This window comes from Schistocerca americana, chromosome 5 (assembly GCF_021461395.2).
Source record: "Schistocerca americana isolate TAMUIC-IGC-003095 chromosome 5, iqSchAmer2.1, whole genome shotgun sequence".
Taxonomy (NCBI): domain Eukaryota; kingdom Metazoa; phylum Arthropoda; class Insecta; order Orthoptera; family Acrididae; genus Schistocerca; species Schistocerca americana.
Window position 1 is genome coordinate 324,073,884 of NC_060123.1, and position 27,569 is coordinate 324,101,452.

Genomic DNA, 27,569 nt, shown 5'->3' on the forward strand with positions numbered 1-27,569 from the left:
ATATTTTCTGGTTACAATGGTGGGCCGAGGGTATTACTGTGCCTTGCCGCAGAGTTTATGTGATTGATTCGTGGTTTCATTTTTTTATTATTATTATTATTTTAAAACTTTGCGTCTGATTTAGGGTGAGTGGTAGGGAAGAACTGATTTGGGTGGTACCTCATTCGTGCCTGGCAGTTTCTGTTTCTTATTACTCTACTGGCCCTTAGAATTGCTACACCAAGAAGAAATGCAGATGATAAACGGGTATTCATTGGGCAAATATATTATACTAGAACTGACATGTGATTACATTTCCACGCAATTTGGGTGCATAGATCCTGAGAAATCAGTACCCTGAACAACTAGCTCTGGCCGTAATAACGGCCTTGATACGCCTGGACATTGAGTCAAACAGAGCGATGGCGAATTCAGGTACAGCTTCCCATGCAGCTTCAACACGATACCACAGTTCATCAAGAGTAGCGACTGGCGTATTGTGACGAGCCAGTTGCTCGGCCACCATTGACAAGACGTTTTCAATTGGTGAGAGATCTTGAGAGTGAGCTGGCCAGGGCAGCAGTCGAACATTTTCTGTATCCAGAAAGGCCCGTACAGGACCTGCAACATGCGGTCGTGCATTATCCTGATGAAATGTAGGGTTTCGCAGGGATCGAATGAAGGGTAGAGCCACGGGTCGTAACACATCTCAAATGTAACGTCCACTGTTCAAAGTGCCGTCAATGCGAACAAGAGGTGACCCTGTAACCGATGGCACCCAATACCATCACGCCGGGTGATATGCCAGTATGGCGATGTCGCCAAACACGGATGCGACCATCGTGATGCTGTAAACAGAACCTGAATTCATCCTAAAAAAGACGATTTTCCATTTGTGCACCCAGGTTCGTCGTTGAGTACACCATCGCAGGCGCTCCTGTCTGTGATGCAGCGTCAAGGGTAACCGCAGCCATGGTCCCTGAGCTGATAGTCCATGCTGCTGCAAACGTCGTCGAACTGTTCGTGCAGATGGTTGTTGTCTTGCAAACGTCCCCATCTGTTGACTCAGGGATCGAGACGTGGCTGCACGATCCGTTACAGCCATGCGGACAAGATGCCTGTCATCTCGACTGCTAGTAACACCAGGCCGTTGGGATACAGCACGGCGTTCCGAATTATCCTCCTGAACCCACCGATTCCATTTTCTGCTAACAGTCATTGGATCTCGCGAGCAGCAATGTCGCGATACGATAAACGGCAATCGCGATAGGCTACATCCGACGTTTATCAAAGTCGGAAACGTTATGGTACGCATTTCTCCTTCTTACACGAGGCATCACAACAACGTTTCACCAGGCAACGCCGGTAAACTGTTGTTTGTGTATGGGAAATCGGTTGGAAACTTTCCTCATGTCAGCACGTTGTAGGTGTCGCCACCGGCGCCAACCATGTGTGAATGCTCTGAAAAGATAATCACTTGCATATCACAGCATATTCTTCCTGTCGGTTAGGTTTCGCGTCTGTAGCACGTTATCTTCGTGGTGTAGCAATTTCAATGTCCAGTAATGTATTTCTCCCATTAGTTGTTCTGTATTTTGGTTCTTTCCTTACAGTTTGACCTTCTAACATTATTATTTCTTGTTATGTCGTTATTTCGTTCTTGTCAGCGTCGATATTGACTCCTTGGGAATGTCATATGTGGTAAACTTCTTTTTATGTAGCCACTTTTATTTTTTTCCTTTTCAATGTTTCTGCTACATTTCTCTTATTTTTACAGTCACTTCTGATGTAACGATTTTACTGAGTGATATTTGGAGCTATTGTAGCTGGTGTGACTTTCGTGTAGTATAGTTATCGGTTGCAACGTTTGGTCATTCTTTCGTTTCATTTTTTTGCGTGTGTAGTTATGTGTGAGAAGATTTTCAATTTTTGAAAGTCTAGTCGTATTCTGTGTAAGTAGGCTGTTTAGGTTTTTTCATTGGTAACGCCACGTAGCGCTCTGTATGAAAATCACTGGCTGTGCTGTGTGCAGTCTGTGGCTGGTTTGCATTGTTGTTTGCTACTGTAGTGTTGGGCAGCTGATGTTAACAGCGCGTAGCGTTGCGCAGTTGGAGGTGAGCCGCCAGCGGTGGTGGATGTGGGGAGAGAGATGGCGGAGTTTTGAGAGCGGATGATCTGGACGTGTGTCCATCAGAGACAGTAAATTTGTAAGACTGGATGCCATGAACTGCTATATATATTATGACTTTTGAACACTATTAAGGTAAATACATTGTTTGTTCTATATCAACATCTTTCATTTGCTAACTATGCCTATCAGTAGTTAGTGCCTTCAGTAGTTAGAATCTTTTATTTAGCTGGCAGTATTGGCGATCGCTGTATTGCAGTAGTTCGAGTAAAGAAGATTTTTGTGAGGTAAGTGATTTGTGAAAGGTATAGTTTAATGTTAGTCAGGGCCATTCTTTTGTAGAGATTTTTCAAAGTCAGATTACGTTGCGCTAAAAATATTGTGTTGTCAGTTTAGTGTTGATCAGAATAAGTAAAGAGAGTAATGTCTGAGTACGTTCAGTTTTGCTCAGCTGTTTGAAAATCAAATAATGTAAGAGGGGACGTTTCATATGTAGTTCACTAACAAGATCATTGTTTAAGCGCGTTTCTGATATGTTATAAGATTTTTGCGCAACAACAGTAATATTGGAATCGATAACTAGAAATGACCTCCTGCATTGGTTGCTTCTAGTTATCGATTCCAACTACTCGACTGTTCATTATTTAGATCGTTTTTGCAGTTCGTGTGGAAAATATAATATAATATATGCACTTGTAATTGCTCTTGTGTTCTTCTTTATTTCAGTCATCTTCAACTCGTTTAAATGAAATTCGCGTGAAAATAATAGTCACCTTAAATTTATTATACAGGGTGATTCAAAAAGAATACCACAACTTTAGGAATTTAAAACTCTGCAACGACAAAAGGCAGAGCTAAGCACTATCTGTCGGCGAATTAAGGGAGCTATAAAGTTTCATTTAGTTGTACATTTGTTCGCCATTTCAGCCAATAAAGTTTTTGGTCCCTTTTCCTTCGAAGGTGCTACTGTAACTGGACTACAGTATCTGGAGATGTTAGAGAATTGGCTGTTCCCTCAGCTCGAACAAGAAGCACAACAATTTATATTTCAGCAGGATGGAGCGCCACCACATTGGCACTTATCTGTCCGTAACTACCTGAACGTCAACTACCCGAGGCGATGGATCGGCCGCCAGGCAGCCCGTGACAGAGCACTTCATCACTGGCCTTCAAGAAGCCCTGATCTTACCCCCTGCGATTTTTTCTTATGGGGGTATGTTAAGGATATGGTGTTTCGGCCACCTCTCCCAGCCACCATTGATGATTTGAAAGGAGAAATAACAGCAGCTATCCAAACTGTTACGCCTGATATGCTACAGAGAGTGTGGAACGGGTTGGAGTATCGGGTTGATATTGCTCGTGTGTCTGGAGGGGGCCATATTGAACATCTCTGAACTTGTTTTTGAGTGAAAAAAAACCTTTTTAAATACTCTTTGTAATGATGTATAACAGAAGGTTATATTATGTTTCTTTCATTAAATACACATTTTTAAAGTTGTGGTATTCTTTTTGAATCACCCTGTATTATGGCATTCTACATTGGTTTGTTTACGAGTATGATTCGTTCTGTTCATAAATTGTCCAGTGCAGCATCTTTGCCTTACGTATGACGTCATTGGTCAAAGCTGACGGGTGGTATCAGACACTAGAATTTATACCGGTGCGCTACCATAGTAGTAACTAACACGGAGTGGAAATAATGGGGAGATTGGCGTCATAACTATGGCGGTCTGCGGCTCGCACCTGCTGCGAAAGTAAGGCGGGCCTGGGGAGCCGCAGTAACTCGCCAACTTCGGCGGCGCCTGCGTGATTTGGTGGCGCCACGGCAGCTGGCCGCCAATTGCTCCCGGGAGCGACTGGCGCCGATTTCCACGGCCTGGCGCCAGCAGCCCGCCCTGCTGATGCTCAGCAACTTGTCGCCCCCACGGGTGTAGTAGGTGTCACCCGGCCGCCTATATCGACTTGTTACCGCGGGAGTCTCCCAATACGACCACTAAGGTATGGCGTTACAAGAACATGGGCGCCCACAGGGAGGAACCGGCGACCAATCTTTTGTGAAATAACTTGAACGCGCTCAGCAAGGGAGGGCTTGTTGGAGAACGACGCTGTCTGTGCCGTAAAGTCTCTTGCTAATGACGAACTGTGAATGAGGAAACTCTCAGATTTTGTAGTAAACTTGAGAAGTTTAGGGGAAAGGGGGGATAATCGTATGCTGGGTAAAGGTGTAAAAGGACGTCAGATGGAGCCTGGATTTATAAATTCTCCCAGAATCTCCTGTAGTAATACTGAGAGACTCTGTGGCCTTCAGTTTTACTTCTTTTTTAAGTACGGTACAGTTGGTAGATACATCTAAAACTTCAGACTTTTTTTAAAGAAATTGTTCGTATGGATAATATATTTTGGTGACTGGTGACGGTGTACTGAACATCACGTCAGTATCTACTTCATAAGCAGACTAACGATTACAGCTGGTAGGAGTAGTATGTTTTTATGTTGGTTACTGCCTCTACGTTCTTGTACCAAGAGCAAGCCATTACTGCCTAATTTCATTCGGGCAGCATGTCAGGTGATGAAGTGTAGATGCATTGACACGTAACAGAAAACCATATCACAGGCTTAATCCACTTAGTGATGCAGTTACGACTGTGGTACAAACATCATTTAGTAAATTGTGTGACGTGTTTACTGGAAGAATGTTAGATACAGAGAAAAAATGACCAACGCACCGATGTGTGTACATATTAAGGTACCGCACACAAAAATAATTACACTTTCACCCACCTCTCGAAACTTTGTCTGATGACCGAACTGAAAATTGTTGTACCTTGAAACCGCCAATCCTATTTCTATTAAAATTTGTGGAGATGTTCACCAAATACGTACATTAAGTAATCAAATCTTGAATCGTTAAGAACTGATGTCCACCGTCACACCAATACGAAGTGTGAGCAACATGGGCAGGATTCCTTGTGTGAGGTAGAAAATAGCGCACCGATCATCATCTAAACATGAAACACGTTCTGTATCACTGAATGAGAATCGCTGGCTATAAGCTGTCTTCCTAACGAATCCCAGACATTCTCTATTAGTGATAAGTCAGTGGACCATGCAAGCAGTTCAAGATTTCGTGCATTCATCAAAGTATTTGTGATGTGAACTGAAGAGTGTGGGCTTCGACAATCCTTCTGGAACATGCTATTTAGTAGCATGGTCGCGAAGAGTGTGACTACATGGGTTATCTTTCCAGCCAATTACCTAGGACCTATTAATCTCTCTTTAACTACTACCAAATCAGTTCCATAGTGATATCCAGGAGCTCTCCTCACCATGATTCCAGAAGTCAGACAGGCAGTCCTGGGCCTCGACAGTCCTTCCTTAGTACTTCTTGCAGGCCTCCAATGGACACGTTGGCGTCGGCCTAATCTGCAGAGACAGAAACGCTACCTAGTTCTGAACACCAAAAAATGCTGGCTCCACACGGGTAAGAATTTGTGGCTCATAGTGCTGTATGAGCGGTGAAGGATGCATCAAAACTTGAGATAACATTACAGCCTTCAGTTCCTGATATTTAGCTGTGAGTCATCAACTGTGACCTCTACCTGTATTTCAGCTGTTTTCATATGTCTGTTAGAACCGTTCTAGCAATCATACCAACTTCTCTTGAAGCAGTCCTTCCTGAAGGGATGTGACACACTTTTGTTGTGGATCCATTACGTTAGCACTCAATCTGTATTAAGTGTAATAATTGCACTACGGTCAACTTGATTATGATCACATGTGCTCAAAACAATGATCTGCCTTTCTCCAAGTACGGAAGATGCTGATAAGCTACACGGCATGATGAACTTTGATCTCCACAGGAAAAGTTCCAGTGGCCTTTGACACACCTAATACAAGTTACGTACTCACACCATTCTTCATCTGTAAAGATGGCTACGTTATGTACTCTACTTACTGAGATTAAGTTCGCAATACGATGAAATTTTAATCAATATACCACATATCATGGAAATCCTAGAGTATCTGTTTGGTAGCATTTTGACAAAATGTGCGTGGAATAATAATTCCGTCAGTGTTGGACTGCCCACGAGTAATAATGATTTAAAAACTGTGACGGCCGGTAATGAGGTGCTAACGTACGACAGCACACTGTAAATATCACACTAAAATTATGCCATTTCCCTTCAAATGCAGGCTGAAAACTACACTAAAATCACGATATTTCTCTTCGAATGCGAACTGTAAAACGCACTAAAATCACGCCATTTCTCTTAGAATGTGTGCTGATATACTAATGAATTGGACGAATCATGTTTTGTAGCACCCTCTCAACGGTAATAAGAAACCGGTGTCTAGTGCTCAAATGATGGTCAGCCACGCTATGATCAACTTTGTTAAGGGATGCATCTCACTGTTTTCGAATGCACATGCTCTGATATGATATAAACCATTCCAGCATTAAGTCAGCACCAATTCAGTATTTTTACTTGAAAGTGTGTGTGTAAAGTATTGTGCGACTATAGAGCATGAGGGATTTTTGAGAAGCAATTAGCATAACAATGCCATGGTCGAGTGGTCAAATTCTGTGGCTACTAATCTGCAGCGTGGGGTCGATTGCTGCAGCTACCATAACTTTTTTTTCGTTTTTTATTTCTGACAATGTTAAACTTTTAGTTACAAAATTCAAATATATTCAAACAATGCAATTTGTACGTGTAAAATTAACGTATTCAATTTAGTTACCATTTCTATCCTTGTAGTCAGAAGGCTATATATGGTGATAAAAAAAGGCGAGTATAGAGGAAAGTCAGTATGAAAGTGTTTCCTATAGATGATCTGTAAATGATCTGCTAAAGAGGCTCTTTTTCAGTAGATCCTTTGAGGAGAAAGTGGATTTAAAGGTACAGGTACACCTACTGCAAATGTAAATCTACCAGTAGTAGAGCACGGGACACGGCTTACCAATTTGGCTCAAACTAGGTGATTTCGTAGAATATTTAATTTGAGTGGGATGTATTAAAAGGTAAAAAGTTCTCTAAAAATTTACAAGTAGAATACGAAGGAATTTTGAGCAACATTTTCCGTATTGGCACAATAGTCCAGCGATCAAGCACTCTAATGGGCAGTTCACTGGTTCGGGTTCGGTCCCTGCTGCAACCATCATTTTTATTTTCATTTCATTTTACTCCACACATTTTTAAACAATTGATGGTAATAATTTTACCATGGTTTTGAGCCACAGTCGTGTAATACTTTCTGTCCTCTGCATACCAGAAAATCTCTATAGCTTTGCCTACCAGTCGGGCGTCTCAAGCACGTGTTCTTTTGATTGACGTAAATTGATACTATTCTATGATGTGAACGGCTTTTGACGTATAACGACTTGTAAAATAATTTTATTTGTTTAAAGTCTACATTTAAAATTTTTTATGCATTTACTGCTGGCTTTTAGTCTCACTGCATATTTGCACAAGACCTGCAGTCAATAGCAGAATGTTACGAGTATGTAGGTTTGGTGCACTTATAACATGAAATGTGATTTTTTATATTTTTCTCTCTACGCAGTATGCACATCATCTCCTTTTCTTAGCTGGTAGTTTCACTGCCCTTCCTAGATACGGTGCTACTATTAACTCATTGTCTTCTTTACCCCTGCTAGGTGCCTTCTCAAACTGATAACGAAAGTCCGACTTTTAAGTATTTTATTGGTATCCTGTATCATCCAAATTATGTATTCATTCATTACACCTACACCGAACATGCTGAAGAATGGCCAGCGCCTTGTTTTTCTCTTCACACTGTAGCATCGCCTCTTGTGGTTCATGGTGTTAACGCCTCTCTGTGTGGCATTGTATGTAATTATAACTTCAGGCTTCTTTACTTGTGATGCCATTGTTGATTGGTCATGAGGAGAGGTAATGATGATAACCATTTTGTTTTTCTTAGGAACGTCAGAGGCTGTCTTCACATATGGTTGAAAACCAAATAAAGTAGAGTATTTTTTATTCAGGAAGTACCGACCAGTATTAGAAGTTTAGACGACAAATAAAAATCGAGAGATGTAAAAAAATTACAAGTGATATTATGTCTAGACTTTGAAAGTTCAATCGCCAGGGTTTTCACAACATTCTCTCCAAGTCACACGACTCTGCTTCTTCCTCATTCCACAAATACGGTTTCATCTTCCAGCAGTAGCTTGTTCCACTATCAAAAGTTGCACAGAAGTTGAGATATTCGCTTTTCTATGTGCTTTTGTTAATTAATGTTCTGTCGTTTCATGTACACATCATCTCTCTGTGAGAATGACAGAAAATACGCTGGTCGATAACGCAGTTTAATTATCTAGAGAAAGGAAAAGAGAAGAGACGCGAATTTGCTGAGACAACATAGCGGTAACCAAGCCATCAAAAAGTAAGTCAGAATTTTGCATACGCAGTGTAGTGCTTCAGTAGCAACGTTGCTTTTCCAAGTCGATCCACATCCTTTCTATCTCCTTCCCGCTATAGAAAATCTGCTTTATTTTATCTTTCAAAGTAAAATTATTCGCAGTCTGATAATAGAAATTATTTCTCCCCATTGTTAGTATAGCTGTATTACATTTTCAACATGGAGGATAGTGTGTGCAATTTGCAGTGAGGAGCATCTTCATTCATTTGTCTGAAACGTTTAGGTTCCATCTTGTCTTCTCGCCAGATAGAATTTCATTTGTTGCTCACGCGAGAGTGGTGCTCTTAGCGGACTCACCACGTCACTGACAAACGACGAAAGCCTTGCGTAGCACGTGGTTTACTGACGAAAATGGCAGATAGTAAACAGAGACAGGTGACAACAGGAGACGGGAGTGAAGACGTTAATAGTATCCCATACCCTTTACGATCGCGAACGGTAGGTTCCCGTGTGGAAACTGAACTAACCATGTCTGTAACAGGGGAAAGTTTCCCTAAAGTCCAAATTCTTCCCGCTGCAGCTACAAATGACCTCGGTGCGTTAATGGAAATGCTGAAACAACAGTTTGACGCAGTAAATGAGACTATAAAAACACAAAATGAGACTGTTAACGCCCGATTAGATGCTGTAAGCGAATCAGTAAAAACACAAAATGAGACTGTTAACGCCCGATTAGATGCTGTAAGCGAATCAGTAAAAACACAAAATGAGACTGTTAACGCCCGATTAGATGCTGTAAGCGAATCAGTAAAAACACAAAATGAGACTGTTAACGCCCGATTCGATGCTGTAAGCGAATCAGTAAAAACACAAATTGAGGCTGTTAACGTCCGATTAGATGCTGTAAGCGAATCATTAAAAACACAGCTAGGCACAATCAAAACAGATCTGCGTAAAGAAATTACGGCTGAATTAAATACCCATTTGGGTGAAGTGCAAACTAAGATCAGTGATCAAATTCAGAAAATGCAGAAACAGGTGAAAAGTGAAATAGCTGAAGTATCTGGAACATTAAACACAAAAATTCAGGCAGCTACCAAAGAAATAAACTCAGTTAGAAATGCAGTATCTGACATTGAAGGTGTAGTGGAGGATCTGTCGAGGCAGATAGACTCAATCAATATTGAAGAACAGGTTAAGAGCACCGTGAAAGCACACACGGAGGCATTGTCGGAACACTACGGTGAATGGATAAAGGGTAAAGATATTTTTATCGAAAAGAAGGTCAGGGAGGAGCTTAGGGAGACTGTCAAGGATGTAACTTATGAAATCTTAGCTGCTCCTGGTAAGTCTGGAGACACAGTGGTTTCTGAATTGGGACAGATTCGGAGGACACTTACACGGGATCTTCCCGAGTGGAAGCAGCAAGTAGTGGACGAAGTCAGAATGCTGAGAAACTGGGTAGAAAATCCGCACACGCATACGCAAACTATAGGGAACAACTCTTTAGACGGTGACGAATGTCAGTCAACTCCTTATCGTTCACCGCCTGATTACATGCAAAACGACAGTCCTGTTGAGTCCCGAGTAGGGAAAATAAATGATCCGCCCACAATCGTGAGTTTAATGCAAGAGGAAAGTGTGATTAAGCATCGCACTTTTCCTGTTTTTCATCTGCAGAAGCGAGAAATACACCCCATCGTGTTCCTAAAGAATTTTTCCGGCGTATTTCCCAGGAGCTGGACAGACAGACAGCGTATTCAGTTCGTCACTGGCTTTATTTCTGGTGATGCAGCATTATGGGGAACGGAAATGGTAGACACGTGTAGGAATTATGAAGAGTTTGAGAAAATGTTCTTGGCAAAATTTTGGAGTAATGGGGTACAGCAAAGATTAAGGAAGGAGGTGTATGGTGCGGAAATTTTCAATGAGAAGCATGGAAGTCTCCGGCGATACTTCGAGAAGTATCTAGCAAAAATTAAATTCTGGGATTCTCCGATTTCTTCCAAGGACGTAATTATGATTCTCAAAAGCAAACTCCCTGTGTCTATTAGAAAGAAACTAGTAAATTTGTCCGAAGAAGACACGGATGCATTCCTTTCTGTGCTGGATTCCTTAGATTTAATTAGCGAGGATGTGCGCTCCAAGGTTGGCAGCGGCAAATTCTTCCCTGGCTGCCAGCAGAATGCATCGCACGCGGACAACAATGCGCCGAAGGAGAGAGCGAGCTACTGCGACCGCTGTTGCCAACCTGCCAGCCGTTGTGAAAACGCAAATGGCAATAACTTTAAATGGAAGCAGAAAACCAATTACAGTAATCAGCAGAGATACCACCCAATTTACAACCACCAGGAACAACATCAGTACGGAAACCCACCCTTTAATTCTACGCCTGAGCAGTATGGAAATTCTCCACAAACGATTGGTAATTTTTCAAATGGACCAGTGTACAATCAAAGTTATAGGTCGAAAAATAGCAAGTGGCATGGGCAAGGCGGAGGCCACCCAGCACATCAGAACAACTTTTCACAGAATAGAGGACCGCGGAACAATTTTCAAACGCGAACTTTCCTTCACAAGGAAATGATTCTGCCGGCAACCAAAAGATCGGGCGACAGCAGCCGTCTCAAGTATTTTATTCACAAGTGAATGCACCCAGTGGATTTTACCCCTCTACACCGGCATTTGTACCACATAACCAGCACCAATATGAAACGGAACAAACACTTAAGTCCATGAATGACAAACGGGTTAAACATCCTGCGGAAAATTAGAGGCAGCACCTTTCAGCCTCCTAGAGGTCGCTGCTGGTTCCAGTGGGGGTACTAACGAATACTCTGATTCTGAGTATGTTAATGCGATACGGTACGACCATGAGACCGACTTACGAGATGACCTTGCACCTGACCTAGAAGCTCAAGACATTAATGACATTTATGATGAACAGGTCCAGGCTTCGATTAAGATTTCTATTGCCAACATTCCTGTCACAGCCATTGTTGATACAGGAGCAAACATCAATGTGATGTCATCATGTCTCTTCAGACAGGTGTCTTCTGTTTCAAATGTTTTATCATTGCCGATTCAGGGCTGCTCCATATCTGGAGCGATTGGTCCATTGAAACAGAGAGTTAGTTTACAGACGCAGCTTCAACTGCAGATAGAATCTGTTTTGGTTTTTTGCCACTTTCTAATAGTAAAGAACTTGTCAGTTCCATGTCTCTTGGGGATGGAGTTTCTTCGACAAACAAAAGCAGTGATAGATATTGAATCTGGAATGTGTACCTTTATCGTAAATCAACAACAAGTTGTTGTTAACTTGTTAAGGAGTAAAGTGAAGGCAGTGTTGACATTGCACCAGGTTTGGAGACGACAGAGGACCGCCAAACCGTGCTTTGATCAGACAAATGACCTGATTAAATGGGATGACATAAATGACAATGAGTATGAAGACTTACTTCCTGACACAGACGAGATCGATGCTAAAGCCAAGGAATCGACTGAACTCAGGGGGGAGCAGAAATATGAGTTGGTCCATTTATTAGTAAGTTACAAGAAAATCTTTTCAAAGAAACCAGGAGTAATAAAAGGGCTCGAGTATAAAATGGAAGTGCTTCCCCACTCAACGTTCTGCAAAGCAAGCTATTCAGTACCCTACGCCCGACGAGAAGCTGTAAAGCATGAGATTAGGAAAATGCTGTGTTGGGATGTTATCGAGTTATCCAATTCGCCGTACTCAAGTCCCTTGTTGTCCGTACTTAAACAGGACGGTAGTGTCAGACTAGTACTGGACGCCAGATCAATAAACAAAATAATTGTACCGATAAGGACTCGGCCTGAAGCACTTGAGGAGCACTTGCAAAAATTTCATGGTATTAGATTTTTGAGTACACTCGATTTAAGAAGTAGCTATTGGCAGGTGAAATTGGCCAAGGAATCCAGAAAATATACTGCTTTTATATTTGCCGGCCGCTCATATCAGTTTAAGGTCATGCCTTTTGGATTAAATGTAAGCTCGGGAATATTTATTTCTGCTCTCGATTTTGTGTTAGGACCTGAACTTCTGGATGAGGTAACTGTTTATGTAGATGACGTGTTGATAGCCACTAAGAACTGGGAAGATCATTTAGCTATTCTACGAAAGGTGTTTCAGAGATTTCAAGAACATGGTGTTACAGCGAATCTGAAAAAGTCAAAATTTGGAAAACGTGAGGTAAAGTTTTTAGGTCATGTGATTACACCTGAAGGGATTAAACCCGACCCGGAAAAGTTGTCTGCGATTAAGAATTTCCCTACGCCGGTAACTAAGAGGCAACTAAGAGGATTTCTCGGTCTTTCGTCTTTCTTTCGACGATTTCTGTCTGGTCAAGTAATGAACAATCCCGCTTTGCACAATCTTCTGAAGAAAAGTACGCATTGGATTTGGACACCAGAGTGTCAGAAAGCTTTTCAGGCAATTAAAGATGGTCTTGTAAACAATAACATTCTCTGTCATCCACAAATGGACAAAGAATTTTGTATCGCCTCAGACGCTTCGTTTGTTGGAATTGGATCTTGTTTGTTTCAGATTGAATTAGTAGACGAAACAGAGCAGATCAGAGTGATTAGTTTTGCGAGTAGGGTCTTAACAGAATGTGAAAAGTCCTATTCAGATACTGAGCTGGAGGCACTTGCAGTTATTTGGTCCTTCAAGAGGTTTAATTATTACATTTTTGGCAGAAAGATAAAAGTGTTTACGGACCATCAAGCACTTTCGTATCTTTTGACCTGTAAATTACAACATCCGCGCCTGACCAGGTGGTGTTTATTTTTGCAAGAATACGATTTTGATATTCTGTATATAAAGGGCAAGGATAACATTATTGCAGACGCACATTCTCGTTCACCAGAAGGTCTGCCTGAGACAAGTGAGTTGGTAGAACAGATGTCGAATTACAAAGTTCTTCTTATGCAGGATCCCATTCATAGAAAATATTTCTTGGAACTGTGCAAGCAAATCCAGACACTACAGACCACAGATCCTAAGTGGGGAAAAGTAATCAGACTTCTTCAAGAAAATCCAAACCATAAGTTGTCCAAATTCTTCAAGATTCATAATCAGGTATTATTTCATCGTACCTCTGTGTCATCAGACAACTGGCTTGTTTGTATACCTAGCAGTTTTGTCGAACATCTTTTGTGGTATACCCACATTTCTTGGGGCCACTATGGTCCAGAGAAGTGTAAAAAGAAGATTGCTACTTACTGTTATGTGCCCAACCTACATCGTCGGATACACAAGTTGCTAAAATTCTGTGTCATCTGCCAAAAGGCGAAAGCTCTGAATATTCCTACTTTAATTCCATTGAATCCGATCATCGCAGAAAGACCTAATCAGCTCATTAGCATTGACCTGGCTGGCCCTCTACCGATGGGTAGGGGAGGTGTCAAATACCTCGTTGCTGTTCTCGACAACTTCACTAAATACGTTCGAATGTATGTTATGAAGACATCTTGTGCTCCGCCTATTATACGCTGTCTTGAAAATGACTATTTCCCTCGATTCTGAGTCCCCGAATCTATACTTTCAGATAATGCATCCAACTTTACTTGCCGCAAATGGCGTGAGTTTTTGGCCCATCACAATGTCAAGCAGATCTTAATATCACGTTTTAGGCCTCAGTCGAATTTGACTGAGCGGATCTTCAAGGAGTTTAACAGATTTGTTCGGACGTACATTCCAGACAAGCAAACTCGTTGGGTTGATTTTGTGACACCTTTTGAGGAGATAGTTAATAATTTGCCACACACTTCCACCGGTTTTACTCCACACGAGTTGATATCTCGAAAGAAGGAACAGAATGAGTGGGTTGATCCTCTTCCCAAGATACCTAGCCCTGAGGTAGATCTAGATGTCAAAATTCGAGAAGCTTTAAGTTCCATTACCACCAATGCTCAATTAAGGAAGAAAGGCTATGATAAAAAAGTAAACAAAGTTGTAAATTACCATGTAGGTGGAAAGGTATTACTTAAGACTCATTTCAAGCCATCATTAATATGTAAGAAAAATCGCAAGTGGCAACATATGTACCAAGGTCCTTACCTTATTTTAAGGAAACCGCACATAGGGAGTTATTTATTAACTGACCCGGCTACGGAGAGAGTAAAAGGCTTATTTCACCACCAAGACTTAAAGAAATTTTATAATGGTAGTGGTTAAATACTGTCGTGGAAATGAATTCTTGCTTACTGGAAATTTCCTTGTGTGAACTGTTAATGATAAGTATTGTGTTGAACAGCGCACTGACTACATGGTAACGGCTATTACATGTAAACTTTAAGTATTAAATACTATGTATGAAAAAATTTTTTATAGTGATGGACATTGAACTGATATTTCTTCAACAAGCTGAAGCAGGAAATTGGGGTTGCACCAAGAATTTCAATTTAATTTTAAGTTAGTATTAAAAAAAAAGTGCTTGCGAGGCGATTGCCCGGAGCTATATAAATATGTAAAGGTGAGAAATGGAGAAGGATGCGTAAATAAGCACTTCTCTCAAGGTACAAGAAGATAGATTTATTTTTAGTAATATAAGTACTTGAAGTTCTGTTGTAAAAGCCCAAATTACCTGCCTAAAAAAAAGGGTACATGTTCAAACACTCCAGACAGTGGACAGGAGTAGAAGAAATAGCTTAAAGTTCAGTTAAAGCGTGCTGTTAAATGGAAAAACAAGTGGTAACCCGCACGTGTTCACGCAAGGAGACAATAAGCTGTAGTAAACTAAGTTAGGTGAAGTACAGTACAAATAGAGGCAAACCATGAAGCATCAATAATGTAGCGTAAGCACTCCACGAGGCCATTAATTGCTATGAAAGTAAACTATCTCCCTGTGATCTGAGCCCAATGTAAAGAGTGTATGAGGAATGTTAGCTGACGAATTGATTTCAGTAGAATCAAGGTACTAAATATCCACACAGCAAGCCCCCTGTATCATAAATAAGTCCAAGTAAAGATCTTCAGAAGATTTGTAGTGTAATCTAGCGACCATTCAATACCCTAATTGAAGGCTAATCCAAAGAACAAGCAATTCAGTGATATTTAAACTTAATACTGACTATAACCAGAATAAGACGTAGAAGTAGCAAAGCATGCTGTAATGAAAGACGTTGAAATTTATATATGTGCCTATGTTTATTATGATAATTTTATTTACATGCAGATTTTATTGTAAAAAGTCTCCTAAGACACTCCTCTTATGAAATCCATTTTCCTTGTGCCCGTTCCTTTTGATCCTGGTTCATTAACCCAGACCAAGGGTCGACTTGTAAAAGGCACGTGTGCTTCGAGGCAAAGCAGTGCTTATGAGAAATGAGACACGTAGCGTGATGAACTTCGCTAGCTTTGGTAATGTTTGTTATGGACCGGTTGCGTAAACCCAGTGAACTGTCGGTAATTCCATTCATGCGAAAAAAAAGTAGACACGCGTTACCTTATTTTTTTTTTTTTAAACAGAGAACGATTGCTGAGTACATGAAGCGAAGAGGGAGACCTATTGTTATCCAGTCTGCCCTCAAATATATATAAAAAAAAAGATTCAGCGTTAAATGCATACTCGTTAAGTAGTAGATATTCTGCGTGGCAGTAGAAAATGATCTTGGGTGCACTAAAGAATAAATGCAACGAGTGTTGCGAAACCTGTAGTTCTCATAATGAGGAGATGAGCCCTTAAAAGAAAGTTTGAAAGAATATTTTTAGGTTCACTAGTGAAAGTAAACCTTGAGATATAAAGAGTCCATTCATAAAGCAGTTGTTCACTGGACTTAACAAAAGGAGTGACCATTAATTGTAAATATTAGCTCGTAAGTGATCTTTTGTAAATAGTAGAACATAAGTCTTTCTGTACCAATGGAGGAAACCTGCAAAATTGGTTGTTTTGTAAATGAACTCTATCGGCGAAGGAACTAAGCACGAATGCTGTGTGAAGATGCACACTAAAGTGCGACGTGCATAATAAAAGTAACTGTTCACTGTATATTAGTGGTAGTGTTGTACTGCAAGTGTAAAAAGAAGTCAAGGCTACGACAACAGGTGCAACGCAAAGTTCAGTGTTGTTCTAAGTGCAGCGACAGCTAAAACATTCGTCGTCACTTACCTGTGAGCCTCATGGGAGGCAGTTGACAGAGAAGTATGGAGGCAGCTTCAGTGTCTGGCTCCTCCGATGGAAAACGCGCGCGAGGTGTTTGTATCGATGCACTCGTGTGATACGAAGTTCACAAAAAAAAAAGGAGCACTCGACGACCAGCAGCTCTGTTACAGCCTGAGCGCGAACGGATACTGAGTGTTGGAGCTCACGCAACACTGTGCAGCCGCTGTGAGTGGCTGACGTGTGGGTGACGAAACAATCCAAACTTTAAACTGCTAACCGCCATGACTTCCATCGTACATACTGGAGGAAAGACATTTGTACACTTGTGTGACTACATCTTCATATGTAAATTAAGCGATTTTCTTGAGTTGAAGTTAAGATGAGTGAGAAGTAGATTGTTAGATTACTCAGACCTTAAAGCCATTAATACCGGCACTCCTGAACACTGCTAAAATGAATTATAATCCTGTCTCTTGATGGACAAAGAAAATGAATGTGCACTATAGGAAGACCCTAAACTCCAGACCAGTCCCGATCCTTAACAAATGTATCCAATAGGTTATAAGTTATACTAATAATTTTCCACTTCTTCTGTTTCATATTGTAAATAAAAACCCGGGAAGCCGCATGAATTCCTGGCACCACAGCGGAAAGGACAGATGTACTGCATGATGAACGCCGTAGACAGCTAACACAGAAAGTGAAATCATCACGAAGTGTAGTGCTACGTTGTTAAACTGTAATTGAACCACAATGAGTCAACAGATGCTCGAACATTGTCCACTCCAGTTTAGTGAAAATAAGCACTCACTGTACTCATGTATTAGTTGTTAAGCTCAAGAGAAAGTAATTTCTGAATTCTATCCCCTGAAGAGCGAAATGAACGTTCACTTATTGTTATAAGCAAATATGGACCAAACTTAAAAATGCACATAAATGTTAGTCTTGGTATTATGGAATGAAGTGACTGATGAACAAAGAATGAAAAACTTTATTTTGAAAAATGATAAATATCTGATATATGTTTATAAATGTAATTTCAATTTAAGTACATAGTACGTCAGTAACATTATGTAAATGTCACACCAAAAATCACGAATATCTCATGAGGACATGAGGATCGAGGTAATCCTTCGGCATTCCCTCTCTCCTCATGGGAGGCAATGAGATATTCGCTGTTTTTGACTTCATTAAAACAGCAAATACGAGTAGTTAATACTTTCAGCCAGAAGGCAAATACTTGTTTGTAAATAATGATTAATGTATAATGAGGAGTCGCATGGCGACTGTGGAATTTTCTAAATAATGTAATTCGTCGTCTTTGAGCGGCAAACAGAAAAATACGGATAGATATGCGATCCTTCACTATTTTGTTCGCTGGAGAACAAATGAAGCCTTGAGCGCTAAAAAGACTTGTACTGTTTTTCTGAAGTAAGACGGACGCAGATTTGTGGCAGTCTGATCTAATTTTTTACTAAATGTATAAAAACGTGTGATGTCTAAGTTTGAGTGAAGTGTAAAGAACTGTTATAACTTACCGTGACGACGCACGAGCGACTCAAAGAAGACAATGGCCATATAAAAGAGCGCTCAATGGACATGATATGGACATAAAAATCTACCGTTATTGTAGTACTAAGCTTAAGGTACGATATATGTTTTAGTTTATAATAAATATTTGTTCTGGGAATACTGAATCATTTAGCAGTGCTCATTCCTATCATCTCCTCAGTATTATTTTCATTTTAATTATGCATTTTGATAAGATTACAGACACGGAGATCAGCAGTCCAATGTGCGTGTTACATTGATAAAAAGAAAACTGTTTTATCGTCTTTTTGCATCAGCTTTAATATTGAATTTCCCTTTTGTGTGATGTTACAGTTGTTTTTGCGCCCTTAAGAACTTTCTGGTCCCTTAGGAAATTGTTTTGTCATAGCAAAATAACTTCACAACCGGGTATGATCGTATCTACGATCATGAAGTAATTAGAAAGACGATAATGCGATTTCTTAATCCATGGCACGCTAGTGGTGACTGCCTCAAGCCACGCGAAACTGCAAGTAAACACTAATCACATCTCATAATGCAATATTTTATGACAATGGTCAATCCATGATTCTTACGCCAATTGTGATTGATAAAACAGTAAGCTAAATCTCAATTTCCAACTTTCCATTGAATAACAACATCACTTTTATTTTGTAACATCACAAAGTTTATTCCCCGTCTACCAGGTTTTGGTGGGCTCTATTGTCGAAGTGGACAGCGACCTCTAAATGTGTCCAACTGTTCATCCTCCACGGCCATGCACCATCTAGGAATGCAGGCATCCCTTAGGATAATTGCCCACAACTCAAAAACTTCTCTGATTGCCTCCAGTTTTACACTTGACCTATTTCCACGTCGGGCTGCTGCACTGTCAAAGCCCAACACCCTCAGAATAGTATGGAAGCAGTTGCGGGACATAATTACATTGAGCAATGGTTGTCCCTTCTCAACACTCCAAAGCTGACTGGTATCTTCATTTCTTGACTTGTAAACTCCTGTCAGGATGATAACACCAAGGAACTTTTTCATTACATGCATATCTACATACTATTCCGTCTCCCTTACTCCACCTCTCACTTTTTTACTACTGGAGTTAATTTCATTCGGATTGTGGTTTTATTTATTTAGATATGATTATACATGTGTAGCAGCAAGTAAGTTGGTACATGGTAACTAGTAACTTTGCTTTGCGATATTAAAGTTTGGATTTGTAATGTTCAGACTGATATAAAACTGAAACTCAGAGCTGATGGCAGTATACAAAATTATTTGTAAAGAGTTGCTATGGTTTTGATTTAATGTTATTACACTGTCTTTACTTGGTAATTCTTTCTTCATAAAAGCAAATAACTTTGAGTAATGTTGAGTAAATATTTCACTTTGGCTGTATGACTCACACTAGCACACATATGTTAAGTTCAGACATGGAGTGGGCGAGGGAATAAACACTTTTATTATAAATGTGGCACACCGTGGATCAAATTATTGGTTTTCCACGTCTGCTCTGAATAATAATGTAGGGAACATGCACTTGCTACTGTAACGTAATCAAGAAAGAAAGAAAACTGTATCAGAACTCACTCCTTTGCATCGTATTCAGAAAAGTCAGTAATGAAATTCAAATGATCGTTACAGCACTGAATGTTGGTTACGTTATGCAGTGGATTTTTTAATACTGTTAATTAGAACAGGCGCACGGCTTGCCCGCGTTCTCTCAATCTCAGGGAAAAAATGTAAAAATATTGCTTTAGTTTCACAGAGCAGACCTTGCCACAAAATATGAAAATGATAAAGTCATAACACAGTAATTCGTTACATTTTTGTGCCCGCATAGAACATGTCGCACAGTACCTTCCAAATCAAACTGAGAAACGCACTGAATAATATTATATAGTCTGCCAGCACTGCTGGAAGCTGTAAGAAAATATTAAATATTATTATGTTACCTGGCTTTACCGGCGGGGCGACTGCGATGCCTGAAGTAAATATTTTTTAAATGTGCCGCGTCTGCGGCCGTTGCCCTCGCAGATTGATACAGCGGCTTCCGCTAAATTAAATGCTGAAAAGGTCTAAATTATTTACGGGACGAATGGCTGGCAACTTTACAAATTATTTTAAAAACATATTTGCTCAGACTCTACATATTCAAACAAAAATGCATTACTTTTACACACCTTTTTACAACAACTCGCCTAATGGCGGATCTCAAGCTTCATGAACAAAAGACACACGATCAGCATATTCATTTGCTTAACACTCAAGTGGTACTCGTAACGAAACCCAAAAAGAACAGAGATATTATTACAATACTTTTTAGTATTTATACATGTACTGAATTGTCCTTTGTATCTGAGGCCCAGATCATAATCACTAATTCATTTAACAAGAATACGATTTTCAAAGATAATAATATGTAATGTATTCAAAGTTAAAAAATGCATAAAGTGTCAAATAATTATGAATGTTCTTTTCACTTCTTGTCTCTCTTTTCTATTATTTTGTTTTGTTATTATTATTATTATTACTTGCGTAACAACGCATATATGAAAAGAGCCGCGAAATACCTTTCAGTAATGCTGTGCCATAAATTTCTTTATAAACATTAATTTTCAACAAAACAGAATATATCGTATTGTTATTGTTCTGTATCTGGCTTTCTATTAAAGGAACATTTTTACGTTACTGTAACTCACTATAAAATTCAACATATCTTCCCCACTTTATAGTTATTGAAAATAAAAATTACTTTGTTATGAATACTGATGTTACAGTTCGCAATGATTGCTCAACATCAAAATTTTGCAGTGGATTTTTGTTAACAGTAAAACACCAATAATTACCACGACTAGCACCAGAACATGAGACTATTATCGGAGAAAAAGACGTTTTTTCTATAAGGTTTGCCAGACCAGAACTAAGCACAGCAAGATTCCTATTATGTTACGAAGGTAAATTATCTTTTTTTTTACTTTTAGTAATATATTATCAGCAGCCCGCGTCAACCTGCAAAACACATCATAAAATCTGCTGCTCTGCTCTGCATGTCCGAAAGCTGAAAGAAATAATTTTATTTCACTATTACCTCCCCGCTTCTTTGCGGTGTGATAGATTTCATTTAATGCAGTTTGAATGCGCCGCGGCAGCGGCTCGTTCGTTCGTAGCGCAGCTCTGCACCACGGATAATATTTAAATAACTGAAAATGTCTTAAAGGGATGGGATAATATGCCGAGCAAGCTATTACAAATAATAATGCAAGGTTTCATTAAATAACTCTATTCAAAACATTTAAATATGTTAATTATTACACACCTTTAAAATGAGTACGTAATGGCGTACATCTCTCAATCTTGACAAAAGAAGGCTACGCTAGCGTACAATACAACGTCACAGGCTATCCTACTCCCATAACTCCAAGAAGAAGACAGAGAAATTAATGTTCGTGCTGTATTATTTATACTAGTCACACATTCTCATCTTTGTTTGATATTTATCGTCTGTAGCGGTTTCAGTACTCGCCGACACAGATATTATCTAAAATAAATTATAAAAAAAGTACATAATTCCATACAATAACAAAACATGATACACAATGTTTTCTCTTTACTACATAATATGTCTTTTGCTAATAGACGTTACAATGCCCCCTGGTAGCAATTGACTAACGTTAAGAATGTTCGGCAATATGCTGCCACTAACGTCCGTTTTGTCATTGTCTATCACCTTATTTGGAATATTCACTGTTCACTTCCTTGCTCTTTTGCACTATAGTTTTAATTACACTCTTTATGGTTTTCACACACTTTGCGAGGCGACCGTAAACCTAGTCCCAGGGTCATTACAGTTTCCTGGCTCCCCCATTCGGGCTACGTGCGGTCAGAAAACCTGGGAAAACTGCGCCGGAGCCATGGTCATCTCGCCTGGTTTGTCTTAAAACACAGTTTGATTGTTCATAAAAAAAGGTTGGACTTTATCCAATGTTCATAGATAACAAAGGTTATTTATGACAAAATGTTAAACTCTTAGTCTCCTTTCACATTTGTGTTCTGTGTCACACTGCAAGTCAATCATTAAACAGTTTTACAGTAGTGTAATGGATTGTCTCTACACTTACTAACGACAAATGTTCTACCATGGTATGGCATTCGTGTCAGTTTGCTTCACTAATGTGACGAAAACATATAACATATATCACTGAACCAATGAATATTTCGAGTCTATACACAGTAACTAAAGAAAAAAAAATGTTTGTCACGTAATTTCGTGTCCAATAAATCATTTTCATATTAGTACATTAACAACATAGTTGGTAATGTTCGGTTGAATGTCAACAATGTACGAAGCGGGCGGCGCGAAGCAATCGTTGCTTAGCGTCGTCTGGAACGCGGCGTGCCAACGACTGCTGGGGTCGACGACCTGCTCGCAGTAACAGCGATGGCGTGCTGAGGTGGCGCCCGAGCAGTCGCGAACCGCGCCGAACCATTCACCAATGTCCGCGTGTTGCAGGGGTTTCCCGCGACCGGCTGGCTGGCGGCACGGCACTCGTCTCTGCTTCTCCGCATGGCTCCCCGTCGTAATGCATGAAACAAATATTCCACAACGGTGTACTGTCTTTAAGGATACAGATTATTAGCTGTGGGAGAAAATGCAACTTGGTTAAAAGCGTTTATTGTTCAGTAAGCCGTCGCTTCGCTGGTATGCACAGGATGTTTTGGCGTGATAACAGGTTTCTTGTGACACTAGTATTCAGGGTTCGTCACACACACGTTGTACTACACACTTTCACTTATTCTCACGGTCGATACGCTGCCAGAGCGTCTCGCAACACGCGAAAATGTTTCGGTTCACACACCCTAAATGGTTCGGTCGAGCGATGTTTGTTTGAATCAACTCAGAACGGATCACTAACTACCGTTTTTACACACAGTGTATTGTTCGTTGAGCACTGCACTATGACAGTTAGTCACTCAACACTTAACTTATACCGACGTATATATTGGTGCAGATACCACAGTCATTTTCTGTCCCTACTACACACAATATTCCGTCCTTTTCTAGATTGTTTATGCACACAGTTTATTTTTAATGCATATCAACTGTTCTTAGCATAATCACTCTCATCTACATTGAGTCCATTGTTTTTACCTTGTCATTAGACACTTTTAATACTATTACTAGGCATATATGGTTTTTTTGTAATTATTTAAAGGTGTGTGATTTTTGGTACATGGCTTTCTTTTCCTTTTTCAGTGTAGCTTACCAGGTTATCACCCATCTACCAAACAGATTTTACCATGTGCATGACAGCTTGACTTGGGCATATTGCTCAATAAATACTTCATTTAGTACGAGTATTATTTTTAATAATCTGTCCTACAGGACTACAGTGCAGTTTCCGCGTGACTTGATTCGCGTACCGCGTAATTAATATTCAAGGGCGTGTACCAAGTACACAGGCTTCAATTGAAGCATCGATACATACAAAGCGTAGGTTACACGGAACGGGTTTGTTTTTGATCGAATTCTGCTCCAGTGTCGTTCTCAGATCACTACTGGCAGTAAACGTTACATCACATAATTGTTTCGTACTACAAAGTCAATTTTTGGCTAGTAGAGACTCTCTCTCAGGGTTCCTTAATTCTAACACAATTACATCTGTTACATTACTATATGAGATTTCATCATTAATTGTACTTATTTACTACAAATGAAAAATGATTCAAGAAATTAATCATTATTTTATCAACAAAAAGATTATTCATTGCTTGATGAGCATATAGTATTTTAATGACACTAATTGTCTGTAAACAAAGTCTTCCATTTGCATGCTATTGCTCAGTTTACTGATTCTACTTCCTCAAAATTTTAACTATACACAAATTCTTTCTTAAAGCTAACATACTTATACTTTAAAACACAGTTGAAATCTTCTCATACCTACTACTATTTACATCTGACACGTCACTGAATAAATAATTTTATATCTTTACGTGGATACAGTCCTTTTATTTTCCCCGTCTGGGGATGGGCTAACAAATAGCTACATTCGTGTGGCACCTTCATTACTTCAAAGGGCCCTGAATATACCAATTGCCACTTACTATTTTGCTTTAGGGTGGCTGAAGATTTGGGGTGGTTACGAATAAGCACCATGTCCCCTACATTATATTTCTGTTTGTTAGTTACACCTCGGTCGTACTTCTTTTTTCTCTTTGCGGCACAGCTGGTTAGGTTGTCCCATATCTTTCTTATCTTTTTCTCTCTTGTTTCTGCCCTGGCTGGTAGACTCGGTAAAGGCGTGAGCCATTCATTCTGTGTCTCATTAACCCCTTTCAATATCTCTATCGGTGGGTGGTGGTGGTGGTTAGTGTTTAACGTCCCGTCGACAACGAGGTCATTAGAGACGGAGCGCAAGCTCGGGTTAGGGAAGGAGTGGGAAGGAAATCGGCCGTGCCCTTTCAAAGGAGCCATCTATCGGTGGGTATCCTGTACTTGAGTGGGGTGTTAAATTGTGTATTTCTACAAATTTAGGTAGCAACTCAGGCCATTTTGTGTGTCTGTTCCCTATGTAAATTCTAAGGAACTTATTCAATTCTCTGAATGTTCTTTCGACTAAACTTGCTTCTGGATGGAACCGGGATACCAGAATATGCTGTATACCTTGTTCCAAGAGGTAATTTTTCCAAGTGCGACCCGTGAAATAAGTGGCATTGTCAGTCGTTATGGCTTCAGGTTTCCCCACTTCAGGCAAGTATTCTTGATTGTTCCGTCTGACTATGCTTTTGGCAGTAGCTGATTTTATACAATAAATTGCCAAGTATTTGGAAAAAATGTCGTACATAGCCAGTATATATTTCATACCTCCTCTGGCCATGGGATAGGGACCTGCTACATCCAAAGATACTAATTGGAGCGGCCGGAGTGGAACTAGGGGATGAAGTTCAAATTTTGTGGACCTATTATAGTGTTTTGCTTTCTGGCATATAGCGCAAGTCCTAATGTTACCTGAATTTGGTGTTTCATTCGGGGAAAGTAGCAGTATCTCGCCATGATTTCTGCGCACTTCCCGATCCCTGCATGGCCCCATGCCAAGTGCGTGTGCCATATTATGACCTTGACGGACTGGTTAGGTATGCATACTGCCCAGCAGTCTTCTTTCGTGCTAAGTTTATGATACAAAATATTGTCCACAATTTTAAAACCTTGCTCATCTCTATTGTTGGCATCATTTTCAATATTGTTAATGATTTTTGCCCACATCGGATCTGATCTCTGTAGTTAAGACATATTTTTACACATATATAGAAAATCCTTCCTGTAAGCATTGTCTCGTACTAAAAGCACTTTATACTCGGCGGATTGTTCTAGCATTTCTGCTAACTCCGGTAATCCTACCGGCAGTCGCGACAAAGCATCCGCTACTATGTTATCTTGTCCTTTTATGTACATAATCTTTATTCGGTATTCTTGTAAGGTAAGCATCCATCTCCTTAGTCGGGTATGGAATAGCTTGCATGACATCAAAAAACGTAACGCCTGATGGTCACTATACACTTTAATCTCCTTCCCATATAGATAGTAATTAAACTTTTTTACAGCCCAGACTACGGCGAGCGCTTCCAGTTCGGTTGCCGAGTAGGCTCTCTCGTAGCTAGTTAGAGTCCTACTGGCAAAGCCGATAAACTTTATTGTTGCCGGGTCGTTGCCTTCCTCCCACTGGAACAGGCACGCTCCCAAGCCATAGGAACACGAGTCCGTCGCAAGACAAAATTTTTTTGATAGGTCCGGGTGCTGCAAAATATTTGCATTCAGCAGGGCGGTTTTAATTGCTTCGAAAGCTTGCTGACATTTGTCAGTCCAAACCCACTGCACATTTTTTCGCAGTAGATTTAACAATGACGCGTCATTTAACAACTGATTAGGTACGAACCTTCTGAAAAAAGACGTAAGTCCAATGAACGCTTTCAATTGTCTCTTAGTTCGGGGGCTCGGAAATTCTCGGATCGCCTCTAGTTTTTTGTTGTCTGGGCTGATACCAAGCGGCGTGATAAGGTGGCCTAGAAATTTAATTTTATTGCGTCCGAATTTTGACTTTTCTAAATTTGCTGTCACACCTGCTTGCTTAAATTTCTCTAATACTCTATGCAGCAATTCCATATGTTCGTCCCAAGTAGCAGTAGCGATTACAAGGTCATCTACATATACTGTGATTTTTTCTAACAAGTCTGGACCCAGTACCGTGTCTAGAGCAGTAATAAATACTCCAGCACTTACATTCAATCCGAAGGGAAGTACATTGAATTGGTAACTTCGCCCTCCGAATATGAAGGCTGTGTACTTCCTTGATTCTGGTGTAAGTGGGATTTGCCGGTACGAACTTTTAAGATCGACCGAGGTCAAGTACTGCACTCCGTGAAATTTTTGTATCTGCTCATCTAAATTTTCTGGGCGGGTTCTGACAGGTACAATAATTTTATTGATGCCCCGTGCATCTAACACTAGCCGGATTTTTCCGTTGGCTTTCGCCACTGCTACAAGAGGACTACTGTAAGGGGAGAGAGAAGGCTCAATGATATCCCACTCTAACATCTTCCGAATCTCTTTCGCCACTACTTCCCTCCTTGACCAAGGGATGGAGTGAGATGCGCGACAGTATGTTTTGTGGGGCATCACCTCTATGTGATAGTGGTACCCCTTGACTATTCCTGGTCGGTCGGTAAATACCATAGTATATTCGGATAGCAGCTGCGTCAACTGTTGCTTTTGTATGTTGCTTAAACCTTCAGATTCCTGTACTTTGGTTTGAAATTCATCAACATTTGTTTCAAAATTTCGATCTTCTATACTCGGATAATAGAGATCCGTCACAGGTGAATAATCATTAAGGTGTAGTACCCAGGGGTTCCTACATTTGATGTTAATTCGATTGCAACATGGCACAAGTACCTCCTTCGATTTCATCATAGACAACTCAGTCCTCCTACCTTTATTAACTATGCTTAGTTTTCCCGAGGAGAGGTCGATCACTGCGTCCCTCTCACGGAGAAAATCTACTCCCAGAATGCAGGCCACCTTTAACCCTTTAACAATGAGGAACGAGCTCACTATGGCTTCGCCCTCCTTATAAATCTCCACCTGCACCTGGTACTTAACTAATTGGCTCTGTGCACTTATAGCTCCAGACACCTTGCAATTATTAACCGGGAAAGTCGGCATGCTACATCCCTTCCCCTGCGCTTTAAACAACTCTGTACTCATTACACTCACTGAGGCACCTGTGTCGATAATTATATTCACTGCAACATCATTGATTTTCGCTTCTATTATGGCTTGCACATTTTCCTTGCTATCTTTCTTACATTCATGCGGTTCAGTCAGTAGATCTTTATCCATACTGATA